At 28.8% G+C, this 17031-nt stretch overlaps 1 pseudogene; it reads left to right on the plus strand.

Moving 5' to 3' along the window:
* The first annotated feature begins 14386 nt into the window (after positions 1-14386).
* Positions 14387-16997, plus strand: LOC110649547 (2-alkenal reductase (NADP(+)-dependent)-like; annotated as a pseudogene).
* Positions 16998-17031: the final 34 nt, after the last annotated feature.

Genomic DNA, 17031 nt, shown 5'->3' on the forward strand with positions numbered 1-17031 from the left:
TTCATCAAAGTCGCTGCCATAAGTGGCTTCTTTCATCACATTCCACACCATTCCACATTCTTTAAGTCATGGAAAATTCATTTCAATATCAAACAGATTGTTCTAATGCTAGATTTCATGTTTAGGAAGCTTAATTAGCTTAATTAACTAGTTAATTGGACTTGAAAATAATTTCCCCCAATTTTTCCCAAGGTGGCCGAATAGTGCCTATAGGAACCCTAGGTTGATTTTCTTGATTCATGTAAATTTTTCTTATTAGTTTTGTATTTTGAATGCTGAAATCATGTTAAAAATCCAATTAAACCAATTTAAGACAAGTTAACTTCATGAATTCTCAAATTCCATCAACTTCCATAATCAACCCACATGAACCCTAACTTCCCTTTCTTCCAATTCATGAAATTAACTAAAGAAAAGTAGAAATAAAGTGTTTAGAAGTGTTAAGGAGTCATTTTACCTTGATTTGGAGTAGAAAATCAAGTTGAAAGATGGTGTCTCTTCTTCCTCCCTCTCTTCCTACTAATTCCACCACCCTTTTGTTCTCCTTTTCTTTTCTTTGTTTTCTTCATCTAATATGGGTTATGAGGGGTTTTATGGCTGCCAAATGACCAATTTATAATTTTAAAAGTTAACTAAATCTTTCTTAATTATGCCATATATATCCTTTTTCCTATCTTAACTTAATTTAATTGCTTCTTTTCATTTTTTTGACTTATTAATTCATAATTATATCTTAATTAAGTCTTAATTAAGAGTTTTACAAGGTTCTACATGATTTGAAGTAGTAAACAGACTCCAAATATCGATTTTTAGCCACTTTTCAAGGGAATTACTCATCGCAGGAACTTGTGCACATTTAATTGATTTATAATCTATTTCTTTTATTTTCCTTCAACCTTATTGGATCTTTATTAAATTAAATTATGACTTCTTACTTTAATTTAAGGGTGGTTCCAGACATTCCAGCCATCCGTACAGACGTTAGTTATCGAAATAGTAGAATATACGGAACTACCTAAAGTGAAGGCGTTACAAGTTTGGCCACAGGGGTTAACTCTGGTATACAACATTTATAATAATTGGTTTTTTGATAACGTGCGTTGCACGTTGCACTCATTCATACTTGTGATTTAATTTCTTTATATGTAATTTTAAAAAATTTTCATACTAATTCACTAATAAATTTTAGAATATTTTGAAAATTTATTTTTTTATTTTCTTAAGATTATATATCATATAAAAAAAATTAAGATATCTCTTATAAATTATTGAAGGTTGTAAAATATAGCCATTTATATGCCATCAATTTTATATTAAGACTACAAATATATTTACAAATGTAATCAATCTAGATTCTAATATTATATATGATCAATGACGTTGCTCTTAATTCTTTATTTATTGTATATATTCTATAAAACAAAAATTAACAAAAATTAAAATAGTAGAAATTACCTAGGACATATTACTAAAAACATAAAAAAATAATTTCTTTGCATCGAAAAAGTAAATTATCAAATCAATTTCTTTATCTCAATAATTAAATAAAGGATTAGTTATCGATATTCATAAAACTCAGAAAATTAAGAAAAAATTAAAATAGAAAATAATAGTAAATATGTACATGAACAGTCATAGCAGTAGAGAATACCAATTATCCCACCATAAAAGATCTCCTTCTTTAATAGATAAAAATAAATATTAATATTTTGTTTTTAAGGTGTCATCATTGATTGGAATATATATGAACATGGATATACTTATAATTTTTCAACCATCAACAACTAAGCATTATTTACGTACAATTTTTTCCCCTCCTCTTATTGTTTATATATATTAAAATAAAAGTAATAAATTTTAATGATTAATTAAAAATTGGGCATAAAAAAGTCAAAAAATAAAAATAAAATTATTTTAAATTCCAATTTAATAGTATACAATCTTTTTGAAAACACAAAAGTTAAAAAAAAAAAGTAAATTTCTGATTTCTTTTCACTAAATTTTTATAACGATATAAATTTTTTTTAATAATAGTGAATTTCTGATTTTTATTTAATTTTTTATACAAAAAAAACTAAAACTTTTGAAAAAAAAATAAAGTAGCGATTTTGAAAAAATAAATTTATGATTTTTGTTATTTTTTATAAAATTTTATTTTTAATTATAATTAAAATACTTAATAAAATAGAATTAAATATAAATAGAATTAAAAATTTTATATTTATATAAATTCTAAAATTAATTTGAATAATGGAAATTTAAAATAAATTAATTTTTAATTGCCAATTAAATTTTGTCTTTTATTGTCATATTAATAAATCACCATTGCTATTTTTAATAAAACTAATGTCTCCCCTCCCACATTTATATATGCATAGATATATTATCACAAATTAATTATAAATTAATTATATTTTTTATTTTTGACTTAATAATTTCTTATTGTAGTTAATTACTTCTTCTAGAATTTTATATTTAATTGAATTTATAGTGCAAGTAAGACTTAGAATTTTAAATTTATATGAACTCTAAAATTAAGAATTTTAAATTTATTTAAACATTAAAATTAATTTAAATAATAAAAATATAATTATAATTAATTTAAAAAATGGAGGGCATTTTAATAAAATTAATGTTCCCTCTCCCCCTTTCCACATTTATATATATAGTGAATATATTATAGATATAGATATAGATTATAATAAAAAATTATAGATAAATTAATATTATTTTTTATTTTTTATTTTTTTATTTTAGTTAATTATTTCTTATAAAATTTTTTATTTAATTGAAGTTAAGTGTAAGTAGGATTAAGAATTTTAAACTTATATGAACTCTAAAATTAAGAATTTTAAATTTATATAAACTTTAAAATTAATTTTAAAAATAAAAATATAATTACAATTAATTTAAAAAATGAAAGGCAAGTTGGGCAAAACCAACCCTCCCTCCTCCTTCATACCTTTATATATAATATAGAAAATATAGAACTAAGCAAATAAAAATTAATAAATTTTATTTAAACTTTTATATATAAAATAGAATATCATTTAAATTAGATTATTAATTCTTAAACATAAATATTTATTTTATAAAGACATTCACTTAATATGGATTTTGACATTCACTTATATTGTGCCAAAGTTTTTAAACTTTAGCTGCTTTATTCTATTTTTAAAGAGAAAAATAAAGAGTATTAAAGATTTTTGTGCATTTAAAATGTTAATTAATTAAAACTAACAAACAACTAAATGAAAAATAGATTTTTTTTTCCTGGTATGTTCTCATTATCCTAACTGATAACTATTATCTTAACTAAATTATAGAATAAAAATAATTTAAATTATAAATACTTCTAAACTTCAATTAATTGAAGTAACTTATTAAATTAATAATTTATAAATTTCACTTTTTCTACTATTCACTCTAATTTATAATTTTCCCTCACTTATATATAATTTTTAAGTAGACATAATTTTAAAAGTATATCAAGTAATTTAGTGCATTATCACTAAATTGACAAAATCTTTATTTTATCAAATTAATATTTTAAAATATTATGCTACACTACAACAAAAATAGGCTTTAACAACATTTTTTTAACATTATTTTATAAATGATGTTAAAATAATAAATAATATCAAGTAATATATTTTGATATCAAGATAGCATACAACGTAATAAATAATATATATAACATCATGTATAATAATGTTATAAATTAATATAAAAGTATTGTTAAAAACTTTAGGTTACGAGATTTATGTACATAACTATCTTTTTGTTAATAATTCTTATTAATAATATGTTTTAAATTTTTAACAGCATATATAGCATACTATTAAAGCCCAAATTTGTAGTAGTGCCATCATATTATTCATATATTCTTTAATAGAGTAATAACATGACAATAACACTATTTGAAATAAAAAAAAAAAAAACCTTATGAGCATATGTTAATTGATATAAAGATAATATGACATCATAAAATTACATGAAATTAATTTAATGACAATGTAAACTTTCTCTCGTAAATAATTTGCAAAAACCTACACTTTTCAATAAAATATTTTAATTATAATACTATTTTATCTAGCCTTTATATTTTCGTTTTATTGATTTTGTTTGTTTGTCAAATTAATACCTTACGTAATGGTGATTTTCAATGGAAATTATATACATGTATTATTACTATTAAATTATACTATTTGAGTCTATAAAATTTTAGCAGGCAAAATTATTAACCTTAAGTAATTAAATTAATTTGGGGTTAATTATTATTATTATTATTATTGTTGTTTAAAAACTTGATTTGAAATCATTAAAGTAATTTGGACCCAATTGAATAAAGAAAAAGGACTTATTTGAAAGAGCCCAAATTGTTTGAGCATTTAAGAGAAATTAAAAGTAAAAGAAAAAAAAAAACTCAGATTTTGAAAAACACGTCACCACCTGCCCCCTCTTCTTTCTTTTTTTCTCTTTTTTCCCCAATTCCTTTTCTTCCCCTTTCTCCATGTTTTGTGGTAACGAACTTCACCCACACCGGCCAGGTCTTCTCGGCTTCGGGCAGCGGCGAGAGGATTCTAGTAGCATCCTTGAGCACTGGCAATAACGTGGAGCTCGTTTCTCCAACCAAAGATGCGTGTGAAGGTCATGCCTTCCAAGTGCAATTTCGGCCCTATCTGATCACCAATGTTGGCAATCTAGGCGACATTCAGCTCCCCTCACTATTAGCTCTCATTTTTTACCAATAAATCTCAGTTTGGAGGTCGGAGGACAGAGAATCGAGGATAGAGAAAATGGGTCTCTCCAAGGATTTTCGGCAAGATTCTAGACGATTCGATCGTTGGATCAATGATTCGAGACCATCGATAAACTCAACGTATCGAAACCTTCGAGATTAGACCAATCCTGCTTCGATCAGACATCGTTTGGAAAAGATGATCATCGGACGATTCAAATTGCTAAGTGAGATTTTAAAGCCTTTTTGATTTTTGAAAATTAAAAATTATTATATGATAAGTATTAACATTTTATGGGCTTTGTTTAGGTGTGATCAGATTTGCAATAGCTCATTGACACTCGGGATCGAGTATTTGTCCCGATCTAGACACCTAGCGAGCTGTTCTAGAAGGTGGTCATGCTTACAGTCGTTTCTTGGCATTTCAGGCATGTTCTAGGTAGGAGAATTTTCAAACGTAATCCTGAAATCAAATTGTGTGGTTTTTACCTTAGTTAAGCTAACTAATTAATCTATAAAATATTATTGACTTAGTAAAAATATGAATTTAATTTATACAATGACGACATGAAGGACCTCTAGGAATAATTTTATAAATTTTGAAGTGTTGAAAATAATTATTTGGTCTATAGAGGAGTTAAGGACTCGAGCTAGAGTTTAGACGTGTCACGCCTTTCCCTTCTCTAGGATGTAACATGCCTCCCGCAATATGTTCAATAGATGCCGAGATCAATTCATCGAAACCCGATGAACACATTACAAGGGATATGGTACAATTTAAAACCATTTTTAAATCATTTTAATCAATACATAACATAGTGGAAAAGCATTTTACTGCTGAACTTCAGGCTACGTAAAGTCCATCAAAACATTTTCAAATCAGAAAGCTACTGTCACTCATTTTAGTCTACATTTAGAGTATTACGTAGTCTTATAATTTATTTTTAAAACAACACTTGTGATATCATCATAGTAAGTCCATACCTCAACAGTCATACTGACATAAGAATTGCATACTAGTTTTCATTGTTCAAGTTCCATATATACATGCCAAAAAGTTTTTATATATATATATATATATAGGCAACAAAATCATATAATATTTTGCTCAGATAGTGTAATAAAATATCCTGTTGCATATGTTAACATCATATGTACATAGAATTAAGGAACCAAACCATATACATCAATTGATGTATGGCTCCTGACTTCTTGATAACGGGTGCTGCTGTTACTCCCCTGGAATATTCTCCTTTTCCTTATCTACGTTAGTTAGAAAATAACTAACGTTGAGTACAATGTACGCAGTGGTGCACAACAAATATTAAACAAATAAACTAAGTAAAAACATCATATAGCATGTCATAAAAAAAAATTAATGTTTATACTTACATATGAACATGATGATAAAGATAATATAAAGGAATGGTTTCACTCAAATCATTTATTCAACAAAGAATCATTTTTTTTTCAAATCACTTTTGCATATTTCCAAATCCGATATTAGTCTCATCAGCTTGATGGAAGACCAATCTGATGGGCTATCTTCAAATCTCATCTCTCCTAATATCTAAGGAAGTTTATATCATATCAATGTATACACACTACCATATTACAGCCGCATCCATATCTATATTCCAAAGGGCCATCTTCAAATCTCATCTCACCTCATACATAAGGGAATCTATGTCATATCAATGTGTGCACACTATCCATATCATATCCACCCGAACACCAGTGTCACCTCAATAAATGAGGTACAGGTAATAATCATGTCAAGCATTAGCTATGAGATATGAAAATAATATCATAAATTCATTTCTTTTATGTAAAAGTATGAAAATCACAATATGGATTTATTTCATGCAAATCACAGTATCATATTCACTTCTATATCTAAGTTCATTACATGGCAATCCTTGAACTACAAATCAAAATTTTCTATGTTACACCATTTCACAGAAGCACAACATAAATCATATTTTTAAATAAAAATTCATTATAACAATAATGTAACTCAATCAGCTGTAGTAAATGAAAAAAATATCCAGCAGAATATAAAATATATAATAGTAAAACCATTTTCCTTTCTAATAAAAATACATATAAACATAATAGTTTAATACTAGTTGTGCACATACCTATTTTCCTCTAAATTAAGCTGATTAAACCCCTTATGCAAGTACCTTCACTTTTCACCTTGTGAACTGCTGTCATTCAAAGAAATACAGACATTTCAGAATAGATTTCTTAATTACTCTTTTTATTCGGTCTGTATTAGTAAATAAACACCTCTACCCACTAGTTTTATTGTTTTTTTTAAGAATTGTCCACTCGATTAATCATAGTAAATTCTTTAGTCACTTAATCATTTCCTTTACATTATTTTAAGTTCATTTAGGCATTTTATCAAACACTTGATATGCAAAATTCACATGTCAAAATGAGCTAGTTCTCTTTATTTTTCGGACCCCTGGAAAATACTTTTGTATTCTCCGTTAAATGCACTTTAATCCTGGTATTCACAACCATCTAACCAACATCCATCTAACACCAAATAAATTCAATAAATTGGCTGCCCAAAAAGAACATTTCTTCGCATTTTAACACATTTTCATACACTTTAGTTCATAGGAAATTCTGTCCAACATCCAATCAAATGTTCTAACGCTATATTTCATGCTTAGGATGCTTAATTAGCTCATTTAACTTGTTCATTTGGATTAAAACCAACTTTCCCCCAACTTTCCCATTTGGGCCAAATTTCTCCCTTAGAAATCCTAGGTTGATTTTGTTTTATCTTGGAAAATCAGTGTTAATTTCACATTAAGGATGATGAAAACATGTTAGAAATACTAATTAACTAAATTAAATCCATTAATTCTCCATTTCCCACAAAATTCCAAATTAAGCCAACAGAAACCCTTGATTTTCTTTCTTCTAATCCATGAAGTTAAAAAAGAAGAAGTAGAAACCAATTATATAGAAGTGATTAGAAATCAATTTATCTTGATTTAGGAGTGAAAAACCAAATTGAGAAAGCTTGGATTTTCCTTCCCCTTTTCTCCCTTCAATCCGCCACTCTTCCTCTCCTCTCTCTTCTTTTTGTTTTTCTTCTTTTAATTATGAATTTCTTAAGTTCTTATAGCTGAAAATTGCATGTGCAAGTCACATGCCTATCCCTTTTTCCAATTATGCCCTTAGCCTTTCTTAAAAATGCCATTCATGTCCCTTTTTGTATTCTAATGTAACTTGTATCTTTCTTTTTATTTTTTTAACTTATTAATTCTTTATTATACCTTATTTAAGTCTAAATTAAATGTCTTACAGGGTCCCACACTAATTAGAGTAGAAGACAAACACGAAATATCGATTTAAGTTATTTCTCGAGCTAGTCACTCATCGCTGTAGCTTGAGCACGTTTAACTGATTTCTAATATATTTCTTTTGATTAATTTTAGCATTAATTAACCTTTATATAATTAATTTATAACTCCTCACTTCAAATTAAGAGTGGTTCCAGCCATCCTAACCATCTAGACAGACATCAGTTACCAAAGTAGTTGAATACTCGGAACTGTCTAAAGTGAGGGCGTTATAGAATGATTGGATTTAGATTAGGTTTGTAGGCTCTAGATAAGCATTATAATTATTTTTGTGGGCCTGAGGCCTTGTGTGTTGCGTTTTGTTGAGTTTTCTTACAAAGGGTTAGGTTCAGTTATAAGGGAGACTCTGTCAAAATTTCAATAAAACCTTGAATTTATTCTTGCTTTTTTAGATTTAATTAATTAATTAATTTCGTTAGTCAATTAATAGATGTCAATCTGTTTGTTTAGATGATCGAGCCCGACCATCTTCTTTTTCCAACTAAACCAGCTATAGTTGGGTCATTAGCTCTGTGAGTTGGATATTGATTATTTTTATAATTTCAATATTATATATATATATATATATATATATATATATATATATATATAATTAATTAGTTAATTTCGTTAGTCAATTAATAGACGTCAATGTGTTTGTGTAGATGATCGAGCCCGACCATCTTCTTTTTCCAACTGAACCAGCTATAGTTGGGTTATTAGCTCTGTGAGTTGGATATTGATTATTTTTATAATTTCAATATTATATATATATATATATATATATATTGGCATGCTCATGCATTCATACACACATATGTAATTGGTTATTATATGATAAACATCTCCTAAGTGTTGCATTATAAATTTTCTATGTTCTACCACCTTGGGGATAAGTTGGTGCTTATATACAAGTATTATGGATGTGGAAATCTCGAGGTAGGTGCGGCATGAGAAATTCAATGACTGCTGTGGATATGGTTGTGGATGGGTGAGGTAGGTTCAGCGGCTCTATGTATCGATTGACTCTTACCACTTCAAGGTGGGTATAGTGTTATATTTAGCTGACTCTCATAAAAAACTGTTTAAGAGAATATGTTGGATTTCAGATAGTCAGGGTATAGGGTTGACTCCCAATATGTATTATGGGTGCGTGTGTAGCTCCAATTTATCCTCTCGTAAGAGGATTGTGTGATTTGTTTGTTTAATGCATTTTTATTCGTAAGACTGCATTAAAATTAGATAGTTATAGAAATTACAATTATAATCAATATCTAAACTCTCTGAGTCAAACACTCATTCTTGTTCAATATTTTTTCCTAGGTTGCAGGATGAACAAATTTTATTTTCAGGTCTAACTTGCATTTTTCTTCGCAGATTATGGTGCTTCTTAGTTAGAAATTTTATCGTGCTTATTTAATTATTTATTTGTTTTATTAATTCTTAGAACTCTGCTTTGATGCTGCTATATAAATATATTGTTTTAAAGAATAGTTTTATATGAATTATTTATGTTGGGTATCAGAGTTAAGATGGGCTCCCTAGTTGTGTATGTATGATGGCTTTTAGGCTGAGATGACACAAATTTAATTACAATATTTCATTTTATCTTGCATGTTGAGCCTTAAGTTTAGTTATTGTTATGAGTTTTGAAATAATGAGGCTTATTACGAATTTTAGGAGCTTTATATTAGCCCAAATTCTAGTGCTGATCTAGCTCATGGAATTGGGTCGTGACAATAATCATGCAATTATCACGTGGTATATTTTTTAAAATTCTCTATAATTTCTATTTATATAATCACACACACACACACACACACATATATATAGAGAGAGAGAATTTTGTCTTGCTCTATTTGTTAAGGTTCTTAATTCAATAGAGTTTTTTAAGTATTGTATGTTATTTGTTTCAAAAGAAAGTATTATATATTATTTTTATGCTATTTTTTTTTATAAACTCTGCATGTTTTTATGTTGAATATGATTTATTAATGTATAGCTTTTGGTGTAATATTTCTCATTCTAAGTTGGTCTGTAATAAATCATTTAAGTTTTATTATTATTTATTATTTTACAATTAGATCATTGATTTGAATAAATTAAAAATAATTTTTTTAAATATAAAATTATAATTTAAAAATGTATTAAAAAAAGATGCATATGCAACGTACATGCCACAAAAAACTAATATACTAAAATATCAAAGAGCTAAACCATATAATATTTCCTTTTACTAATAATATACACAAACTTTCCTCCCTAATCCTCTAGCTTATTCCCTAGTGCAAGCAAGGCGAAAGAGAAGGCGCGAGCAAATTCAAAATCCAATTATGCATATTGAATATTAGGGGTGAGTATTGACGGTTTAACTCTAAGGGGCTGTTTGGTGTGATGTTGATAAAGGGTAATTGTTACTCTTATAACTTTTAATCTCTTATTAATATTGTTTCATGTAACACCCCAATTTTTGTGAAAATGTTAAATATGGTTGTTATTATAAATAGAAATAACATTTATAATGTCTTGGGAAGAAAATTAAATTTGGAAATTTGATTTATAAGTGAAGATTTGAATTTTTGGGTGTAATATGGACTTTTGGAAAGATCAGGGACCAAATTGAACTTTTTCTTTTAAAGTGGGATAGCTGGCCTCATTAAAAAAAAAAAAAGAAAAGAAATGAAACAGCAAAAAGGAAGAAAGGAGTATCGAGAAAGGGAAGGAATAAAGGAAAAGAAAGAAACAAAGAAAGAAGGGGAAGAAGAAGAAGAAGGGAAGAAGAAGAAGGAAGAATGGATAGATTTTTTAGGTTTCTCTAGCAAGGATGGATGCCGGCAAGGGGAAAAGAGGGAGAGTGGTCTAAAAGCAAGAAATTAGAGAGAGAAAAGGAGAAAGATGATGAATAGAAGCAGAAACAGGGGTTGAGCAGGGGCAGCAACTTTGTCTTCCATCCAAGTGAGTTTAGTACATCTTTTACCATTGATTTTTGGATACATTTGAGGGCAATATGTGTAGAAGTTATGGTTAAAATTTTGTAATTTTTCAACCATTGGATTTGGAGAAATAAATTGTTAAACATAGACTGTCTGTATTTGGAATTCTAAATTTTGGCTACTGAAATTTGAGGAAAATAAATAGTTAGGATGCTTAGAAAACTATGAAATTTGGTAGAGATTATCTTTAGGATGTTGATGCTGTTGTGTTAAAATTTGGTGAATTTTGAAATTGTGATTTATGAGATATAAATTATTTTATATGAGTTGTTTAAGAGCTATTCTTAAAAATTCAGAATTTAAAGGGTTTAATAGATATTTTGATATCTCATGATGTAGAGAAAATTTGATGCTAAAATTTTTACTGATGTTGTATTTGAATGTCTTGAACATATGATTAAAATTTGGAATTTATCTAACTGTTAGAATATTTTATATAAATTTGAATGAACAAATTGTCAATTTTGGTATTAAGGATTGGGTTAAGTTGAATATATTATTTTGATGGAACTAAAATTATTTTGAGATACTATATGGTGTTTAATGAATTTTTAAGTCATTGTTGAATATTTTTGAGAAATAAATATAAATGTTTAGTTGGATTTTTGCTGATATGGATATATTGTGGAATATTCTAATTTAGATTTGAGTATGAAGTGTTGGAATTAATAATTGTTTGAAGATATAAGTTGAAAATTTGTGCAAGTTGATATAATTATTCAATGATGGATTTGAGTTTTGTGACAAGGAATTTAGTCCAATTTTAAGAGGGAATACTGTCGAATATTCATTAGAAATTTAATATGGAATTGAAGTTTATTGATTAACTTGATTATAATTATATCATGACATTTTAGTAAGAGCTTTTAAGATTGTTGTTTTAATTGGACTGTAGAGGAGTTCAAGAATTGAGCTAGAGATTAGAGTTTTAGACGTAACTTAGGATTCTTATAGGCCTCAAATGGGCATTGTGTTGTGTTGTGTTGTGTTCTATTGTGGGCCTGAGGCCTTTGATTTTTTGAGATATAAAATGAGATTTTTCTTATTGGGAGGTTAGGTCCGAGGTACAGGAAAAACTCTGCCAAATTTTTAATACAAACCTAGGAAGTCCTTTATTTCTTTAATTAATTATTATTGGTCTATTATTGATAGTTATTTGATATGTTTGCTTAGGTGATCAAAATCAACAATTTTCTTCTCAGCAAAACCAATAAGCATTGGGTTGCACTGTAAGTTAATATTGATTTTATTGTAATTTTAATATTATTAATTTATATTCAATGTATACTCATGCATTCATTTATATATATGTATATAATTAATTAAATGCTAGGCAGGCTTCTTTGCTGCATATGTTATTGAATTTTTTTGTGGATGTAGCCTTAGGATAACTTGAAGCTGTGTGTGTATGTTAGCATGAGCATGGTGTGGATAGAGCTAGGACGGGTAGTCGCGGTTGAAGTTTGACTCGCTGAGATCCAATTCTTATATATGGATAAGTCGGGGTGAGCACGGCTTTGAGTTGATCTCGTTGGCCCCCGCATATGGATTATTAAGCGAAAGTTCAACTTGAGTTGACCTCACTAGCAGGTATTGGATTAAGAGAGCTGTATGGGAGATCAGCTCCCATATATGTACTGATGTGATACATAGGTGTGTGTGTACTCTAAATTATCTTTTGTGTGAATATTAATTGAATTGTTTGAATTATATGAATGTTTTATATTTCATACATAGGAATGCATTAGACTTAGTTAATTATATAAATTATATTTAAAATTAATATTTTACTCTCTGAGTCGAATACTCACTCATGTTCAACTATTTTTCCTCAAGTAACAGGTGGCTGTATTTGAGATTAACCTGCTTTATTTTCCCGTAGGTTTAAGCAGAAAATATTTTGATTGACTTTTATTGTCTTTTATTTAAATTTAGAACTCTGCATGGACTGATAGTTATATTTTTATTTATTTGGGTTGTAATAACTTAGTTTTAGAGTTGTAATATTAGTTATGTGAGATTGTATAGATGTATGAAATATTTATAATTGATGATGGAAATAGCTGAGCTCCCAAATGTTGATATTTGTGGTTTGAGAATTGTGAGGGTGATTTAAGCCCTCATATTATTGATTTTATTTGTTTACAGGTCGGGTGAGTTAATGCTCCTCGCTGAATAGTTTAATTTATAACCAAACTTTATTCGTTTATTTTTCTTGAAATTAGGCTAACTAATTGGGCTTTATGGTCGAGTTAGAGATAATTACGCTTAGTACAGGCTTTGAGAGTTTAATATTGATCCAAATCCTAGTGTCGGTTCGGCTCAGAAATCGGGTTGTGACATTTGGATACTTAAGGAGACTAAGTTAACTTTTTACCTCATTAATATTTTTATCTTTTTAAGTAGTTAAATGTTAACCTTAGGAAGGCCTAGATTAATAATTAACCTTCTTGAAAATTAAAACTTATAAAAATAGCATTTAACGATTGATTTTTTAATCTTCGACCAAACACATCTTAATTTTAAACTTCTTTAAGATTTTTGGGATAGTCTTTGATAAGTGTTTCACCCATAGTTATCTTTTTTTTTTTCCCCTAATAATCTTCAGATTTAGATTATTTTAGAATATATATGTATTTATTCTCAGCGCATTTTTATTAATAAATTTGAGTTTTGTCTCCTCTTTTGGGAGGATTTATTAACACTAAGTAAAATGTGTTTTCTGCCAAATGACAAAATCAAATTCTTTATTAATAAGATCAAATTTTTTAAATTAAGATAATTATAACTATATTTTATATAAATAATTTATCTGAAATTTTTTTATATATAAAATTATAATCATATGAAATTTTATACCTTAAATTTATTTATATTGTCTCTATTTAAAAACTCTAATAAAACTATTAATTAAAAAATTAATTTGATTTGATTCTACTTTTTTCAAAAATCAAATTCAATATAATAATTTTTGAAAAATAAAAAACTAAATTAATTTAATTTACTAACCATACGTCTAAATTAAATCATTTTACAAGATTAAGTCATCAAATACATCATCTTATACTTTCTCTTAGCACGGACTGCGTCATCCAATGGATAACACCGACTACTTTATTTTTATTCATAACGTTACGTATGCATCACATGCCAATATTTTACGATATACTTGCAGTTTTAGCACTTTTCGGGCAGATTAATGAGCTACAAAAATTTCCCTAAATTATACTTATAATTACCGCAGAATACGTTTAAATAATATATTTTAAATTAACAATATTATAGTCAATCTCCACAACGGTAAAACACCCATGCTCCTTCGTTCTTCCTTTGCCACATAACTAATGATGCTATAAAAGGCAAAGAACTCTGATTTGCCTCTGGAGAGGATCACAGGTACAGAACAAAGAACAATGGCTGAAGAAGTAAGCAACAAGCAGGTGTTATTGAAGAATTATGTAACTGGGTATCCAAAAGAGTCTGATATGGAAATTATCGCTTCTTCTATGAAGCTTAAGATCCCTGAAGGCACTCAAGATGCAGTTTTGTTCAAGAATCTTTACATGTCTTGTGATCCTTGTATGCGTGGTCGCATGACCAAGCATGATATTCGTTCCTCTGTTTCTTCCTGAATCATATAAAATATAATACCCAGTTGAGCAGACTTCTTTTCGTATTCATCTTTTTGTTTTCTGGAGGTTTTGAGATTTCTTAATGTAATTGCTAGTACCCATTTGACCCTTTGGACCAACCAGCTAAAATCCATTGAGAATTCAAATCCAGTATTCTAATTCCTTGCTGGGTAACAAAATCAAGGTTCATAGAAAACTGAGGAAACGACTTCTATTTTAATTTATAGAAAATCTTCAATTATCTGCTTTTGTTGGTTTTCAATTTCAGATAAGGTTTTCAGTGACCTCATATTTGGAAATATGCAGCCTCTTAATGGATTTGGAGTGGTCAAAATTTTACACATCCAAAATACAAGAAAGGAGACTTGGCTTGGGGTTTTATTGGATGGGAAGAGTATACTCTCATGGTATCACCACAGCTTTTGCTTAAAATTGAAAAAACTGATCTGCCCCTTTCCTACTACACTGGAATTCTAGGTCAGTTTTACTGCTCCTGCTCAGGAAAGCTGGAGGTTTTAACACATGGAAGTATGATTTGAAGTGATGTATTTAAAACTGGGTACTGCTTTTGTTATTTTGTGCTTAGGTATGCCGGGTATGACAGCCTATGCTGGGTTTTGTGAGGTTTGCTCTCCTAAGAAAGGAGAGTATGTCTGTGTATCAGCAGCATCTGGTGCAGTTGGTCAGATTGTTGGGCAATTGGCAAAATTATTGGGTTGCTATGTTGTTGGAAGTGCTGGATCAAAAGATAAGGTGAGGCAACTATTAGAAGCATGGCATCATCCAATGTGTAAATTTGCTGGCTATTCAAGCTCGATTGCAGTGGATTCCCTCAGCATTCCCATTTAAGAAAAATATGCGAAATCCATTCTTTTGGTTTGTTTAACTTACTTGATCTTAAATGAAAGTGTTTGTGCTAATGAACTGCTCACAGAACCATACATTTTGAAAGCATTAAGCATTATGTATGCCTTTTGCTACGCTGAAAGTATGCAACCAAGCATAGAAAGACACAGAATCAGCAGTTTGGTAGTCTTATTCTCCAGCTAAATTTTAGTCAAGAGTCATTGCTTGATTCATGAAGTAGATTTTCTTCTTCCTTTTTTTTTAATATATATTTATATATCATCTTGTTAATTGTTTTATTTTCTTCTTCCTAATCATTTCTACAACACAAGGTTGATCTGCTTAAGAACAAGTTCGGGTTTGATGAGGCTTTCAACTACAAGGAAGAGCCAGATTTAGATGCAGCTCTTAAAAAGGTGAGGAGTACTAATTTTTAAATATCATCGTCAAGCTTTGATATAATATTTTCTGACAGATCATTATAAAGTTTACATTAGAAATTTCTAGCAATACACTGCAAAACCAAATCATTTCTTGTTCTTAGAGAACAATGTACCCCTAGTTGATAGTATTTTTGCAGCCACAAACATTTATTTCGGTTCAATTCAATTCAGGTCGCTTCAACAAATCAGTTCTTTAAAAGCGTAATTCAATCATTTGATTTTTCCAGTTCAGCTCGATTCAAAACCCAACTGACCAATTGCTCATCCTTAGCCGCATAAACATAGATCTGACATTCCAATGTTTAAATGCAGTGACAAATGCTGTTTGTGGTTTATTTCTGTGGCAGGTATTTTCCTTAAGGCATAGATATTTACTTTGAAAATGATGGGGGTGCTTGATGCAGTGCTCAACATGAGGATCCGTGGCCGCATTGCTGTGTGTGGAATGATTTCTCAGTACAATCTTGACAAGCCTGAAGGCGTACACAACTTAACATCTATTATTGGGAAATGAGTTCGCATGGAAGGATTCCTTGCCGGTGACTTCTATCACCTTTATCCAAAATTTCTGGAAATGGTAATCCCATACATCAAACAAGGTAAGATTGAATATGTAGAAGATGTAGCTGAAGGACTCGAGAATGGTCCAACATCTCTAGTCGGACTATTCACCGACCGAAATGTTGGAAAACAATTAGTGGTTGTTGCTCGTGAATGATTATGATCATCGTCTAATGTATTTTCTGAGACGTGTCTTGCTTGTTTGAGTTGCTTTTCGTCATGGACATGTCTTGCGATATAGAAATTGCCCTCTTATCAATAGATTTTCTGAGAAAGTGGAATGGTTGGCTTCCTTATTTTATTTATCATGCTGGTTTTCTCAAATTTTAGCAAACAGCAAAGCATTAAAATAGTGGTCTGGCATCTCAAATGATCTAGGAAGCTGCAGATTACCGATCAAGTCTGCATTATATTTACAGGAGAACTTCAAGAAATCAATCTATTATCCAA

This window comes from Hevea brasiliensis, chromosome 9, assembly GCF_030052815.1.
Source record: "Hevea brasiliensis isolate MT/VB/25A 57/8 chromosome 9, ASM3005281v1, whole genome shotgun sequence".
In the NCBI taxonomy this organism is placed as follows: Eukaryota; Viridiplantae; Streptophyta; class Magnoliopsida; order Malpighiales; family Euphorbiaceae; genus Hevea; species Hevea brasiliensis.